The following is a 5,000-nucleotide window of genomic DNA, read 5'->3' as shown; positions in this document are numbered from 1 at the left end:
GGATTTGATCCAGCGGTTCTAGCGACTGCCACGGCTTCGAGGGGGGACTGTTGTCTAAGTTCAGGCCGAATTTGGTGAATTTCCCGAGTCGGGAAGTGGTCCAAACGGGGATGGGAGTGAACCTGACAGCTCTTACCGACATTGAGGCTTCGGGGCCGGGTTAGCTCAGTCGGATTTGACCCGGCGATTCTGCCGACTTCCACGCCTTCGAGCGGGGACTCTCCTCTAAGTTCAGGCCGAATTTGGTGAATTTCCTAAGTCGGGAAGTGGTCCAAACGGGGATGGGAGTGAACCTAACTGCTCATACCAACTTTGAGGCTTTGGGGCCGGGTAGCACAGTCGGATTTGACCCGGCGGTTCTGCCGAATGCCTGGCCTTCGAGGGGGGCCTGCCCTCTGAGTTCAGGCCGAATTTGGTGATTTTCCTAAGTCGGGAAGTGGTCCAAACGGGGATGGGAGTGAACCTGACAGCTCATACCGACTTTGGGGCTTCCAAGCCGGGTAGCTCAACCGGATTTGATCCGGCGGTTCTAGCGACTGCCACGGCTTCGAGGGGGGACTGTTGTCTAAGTTCAGGCCGAATTTGGTGAATTTCCCGAGTCGGGAAGTGGTCCAAACGGGGATGGGAGTGAACCTGACAGCTCTTACCGACATTGAGGCTTCGGGGCCGGGTAGCTCAGTCGGATTTGACCCGGCGATTCTGCCGACTTCCACGCCTTCGAGCGGGGACTCTCCTCTAAGTTCAGGCCGAATTTGGTGAATTTCCTAAGTCGGGAAGTGGTCCAAACGGGGATGGGAGTGAACCTAACTGCTCATACCAACTTTGAGGCTTTGGGGCCGGGTAGCACAGTCGGATTTGACCCGGCGGTTCTGCCGAATGCCTGGCCTTCGAGGGGGGCCTGCCCTCTGAGTTCAGGCCGAATTTGGTGATTTTCCTAAGTCGGGAAGTGGTCCAAACGGGGATGGGAGTGAACCTGACAGCTCATACCGACTTTGGGGCTTCCAAGCCGGGTAGCTCAACCGGATTTGATCCGGCGGTTCTAGCGACTGCCACGGCTTCGAGGGGGGACTGTTGTCTAAGTTCAGGCCGAATTTGGTGAATTTCCCGAGTCGGGAAGTGGTCCAAACGGGGATGGGAGTGAACCTGACAGCTCTTACCGACATTGAGGCTTCGGGGCCGGGTAGCTCAGTCGGATTTGACCCGGCGATTCTGCCGACTTCCACGCCTTCGAGCGGGGACTCTCCTCTAAGTTCAGGCCGAATTTGGTGAATTTCCTAAGTCGGGAAGTGGTCCAAACGGGGATGGGAGTGAACCTGACAGCTCTTACCGACTTTGGGGCTTCCAAGCCGGGTAGCTCAACCGGATTTGATCCGGCGGTTCTAGCGACTGTCACGCCTTCGAGGGGGGACTGTTGTATAAGTTCAGGCCGAATTTGGTGAATTTCCCGAGTCGGGAAGTGGTCCAAACGGGGATGGGAGTGAACCTGACAGCTCTTACCGACTTTGGGGCTTCCAAGCCGGGTAGCTCAACCGGATTTGATCCGGCGGTTCTGCCGACTGTCACGCCTTCGAGGGGGGACTGTTGTATAAGTTCAGGCCGAATTTGGTGAATTTCCCGAGTCGGGAAGTGGTCCAAACGGGGATGGGAGTGAACCTGACAGCTCTTACCGACTTTGAGGCTTCGGGGCCGGGTAGCTCAGCCGGATTTGATCCGGCGGTTCTGCCGACTGTCACGCCTTCGAGGGGGGGACTGTCCTCTGAGTTCAGGCCGAATTTGGTGAATTTCCCGAGTCGGGAAGTGGTCCAAACGGGGATGGGAGTGAACCTGACAGCTCATACCGACTTTGAGGCTTCCAAGCCGGGTAGCTCAGCCGGATTTGACCCGGCGATTCTGCCGACTTCCACGCCTTCGAGGGGGGACTGCCCTCTGAGTTCAGGCCGAATTTGGTGCATTTCCCGAGTCGGGAAGTGGTCTCTGTCACAACGGGGGCAAGTGTCTGAAGAGGTAAAGTGAGTAACCAGCACAGCTTAGGGAAGGGTTCCAAAGTTCTCAACAATGTGAATTCGGTTACCAGGAAAGCTTAGGAAAGCTGCCTGACTGTCCCAAACGAATGAACTGCAAAACTTAGGGAACATGCCCGAAGATGCTTAAAAGTGTGAAATCAGTAAGCAGGAAAGCATAGGAAAGTGCCTGAAAGTGCTAAATGAGTAACATGAAAAACGTAGAAAAATGCCCGAAAATGTTTAAAAGTGTGAACTCAGTAACCAGCAAAACTTAGTAAAACGTTGGAAAAGCAGAAATGAGTAACCAGAAAAACTTAGAAAAATGTTTGAAAATGAGAAATGAGTAACCAGAAAAACTTAGAAAAATGTTTGAAAATGAGAAATGAGTAACCAAGAAAACTTAGAAAAATGCCCAAAAAGAAGAAATCAGTAACCAGAAAAACTTAGAAAAATGTTTGAAAATGAGAAATGAGTAACCAGAAAAACTTAGAAAAATGTTTGAAAATGAGAAATGAGTAACCAAGAAAACTTAGAAAAATGCCCAAAAAGAAGAAATCAGTAACCAGAAAAACTTAGAAAAATGTTTGAAAATGAGAAATGAGTAACCAAGAAAACTTAGAAAAATGTTTGAAAATGAGAAATGAGTAACCAAGAAAACTTAGAAAAATGCCCAAAAAGAAGAAATCAGTAACCAGAAAAACTTAGAAAAATGTTTGAAAATGAGAAATGAGTAACCAAGAAAACTTAGAAAAATGCCCAAAAAGAAGAAATCAGTAACCAGAAAAACTTAGAAAAATGTTTGAAAATGAGAAATGAGTAACCAGAAAAACTTAGAAAAATGTTTGAAAATGAGAAATGAGTAACCAAGAAAACTTAGAAAAATGCCCAAAAAGAAGAAATCAGTAACCAGAAAAACTTAGAAAAATGTTTGAAAATGAGAAATGAGTAACCAAGAAAACTTAGAAAAATGCCCGAAAAGAAGAAATCAGTAACCAGAAAAACTTAGAAAAATTTTCGGCCAAGTGTGAAAAATATTCTAAGTGTCAGCGGAGGAAAATGCCGAAGCATCGGGAAAGATTCAAAAACTCATGCCGAACATGAGTTCCGAAGTGCCGGAGGAACTGGGCGAATTGAGCCCGGCGGTTGGCCAGATGTCGTTTTGAGTCTGCAGCCCGAAACTTTAACTTTGTCTGCCGCGGAAGTCTGGACCGGGAAAAATCCAAACGGTTTTGCCGGGTTCGAGTTCCAGAGCGAAGCAGTCGAATTTGAAATTCAGACCCATTCAGTGCCACTTGACATTGTGACACAGTGAGGTTGGCGGGGTACCCGGAGATTTCTGGGAACACGATTTTTAGAACAAAATGGCGGCGCGGGACCACTTTGAAAGGCATCCGAAAAACGGTTCCGCGGGCAGAGCACTTGAATGACAGGCCTGTGTGCATGCCCAAGAGCTCTCGGAAGTCTAATTTTTGACACTTTGTCAAATTTTCGACAGACTTACCCAACTCTTGCTGCCTGTTCTAAGAATCAGTCAGAGGCCTGTGCGGCGGTCTCTTGACACTTTGGAGGGCGGGCAAACCCCACGTTGACTCCGGCCGTCCCTCCAAAAGGCACTTGCTATTGGGGGAAAGGATTGCAAGTAGCCTGGTTCCCGTGGGAGCGGCCAGGAAGGGTGCAGGCTGGCCCTTGCCTGAGCATACCCAAAACCCTCTTCCGCTGAGAGCAGACCTCGCACGCCGCACTACCGGCTCTGGGAGTGGTTGGCCGCTATTGTACATAGTCCGGTCCTTCCTCTGCCACCCGGCAAGTGCGATGGCTCTGCCGCCCTGCGGTGCTCGTCACCCAGGTTTGGGGAACACGATACTTAGAACATGTTGGCGGCTCGGGACCTGCAGGCGAAAGGGGCCCCGTGGTGCTGAGCACATCGACCTCGGGTCTCAGTGCAAGCCGGAGAGTTCGCGGAAGTCTTAAAAGATTTTGACATCTGCTCAATTCTTTGACAGGCTTGCCTGACTCTTTCCGTCCGTTCTAAGAATCAGTCGGAGGCCGGGGCGGGGACGGTCTCTTGACACACGGAGGGTTGGCTTCCCTCCTCAGGTGTTTGTGTCGAAAATGAAGGCGAGAGATGCAAGCGTCCTGGTTCCCCTGGGTGCTGCCAGCAAGGGTGCAGGCTGACCCTTGCCTGAGCACTCCCAAAAGCCTCTTAAGCTGAGAGCAGGCGCCGCACTACCGGCTCTGGGAGTCGTTGGCCGCTATTGTACATAGTCCGGTCCTTCCTCTGCCACCCGGCAAGTGCGATGGCTCTGCCTCCCTGCGGTGCTCGTCACCCAGGTTTGGGGAACACGATACTTAGAACATGTTGGCGGCTCGGGACCTGCAGGCGAAGGGGGCCCCGTGGTGCTGAGCACATCGACCTCGCGTCTCAGTGCAAGCCGGAGAGTTCGCGGAAGTCTTAACAGGCTTGCCTGACTCTTTCCGTCCGTTCTAAGAATCAGTCGGAGGCCGGGGCGGGGACGGTCTCTTGACACACGGAGGGTTGGCTTCCCTCCTCAGGCGTTTGTGTCGAAAATGAAGGCGAGAGATGCAAGCGTCCTGGTTCCCCTGGGTGCTGCCAGCAAGGGTGCAGGCTGACCCTTGCCTGAGCACTCCCAAAAGCCTCTTAGGCTGAGAGCAGGCGCCGCACTACCGGCTCTGGGAGTCGTTGGCCGCTATTGTACATAGTCCGGTCCTTCCTCTGCCACCCGGCAAGTGCGATGGCTCTGCCTCCCTGCGGTGCCCGTCACCCAGGTTTGGAGAACACGATACTTAGAACATGTTGGCGGCTCGGGACCTGCAGGCGAAAGGGGCCCCGTGGTGCTGAGCACATCGACCTCGCGTCTCAGTGCAAGCCGGAGAGTTCGCGGAAGTCTTAACAGGCTTGCCTGACTCTTTCCGTCCGTTCTAAGAATCAGTCGGAGGCCGGGGCGGGGACGGTCTCTTGACACACGGAGGGTTGGC

Source organism: Hemiscyllium ocellatum (assembly GCF_020745735.1).
Source record: "Hemiscyllium ocellatum isolate sHemOce1 chromosome 15 unlocalized genomic scaffold, sHemOce1.pat.X.cur. SUPER_15_unloc_13, whole genome shotgun sequence".
NCBI lineage: Eukaryota > Metazoa > Chordata > Chondrichthyes > Orectolobiformes > Hemiscylliidae > Hemiscyllium > Hemiscyllium ocellatum.
The sequence above is the reverse complement of the archived record's forward strand: the minus strand, read 5'-3'. Positions refer to the sequence as shown.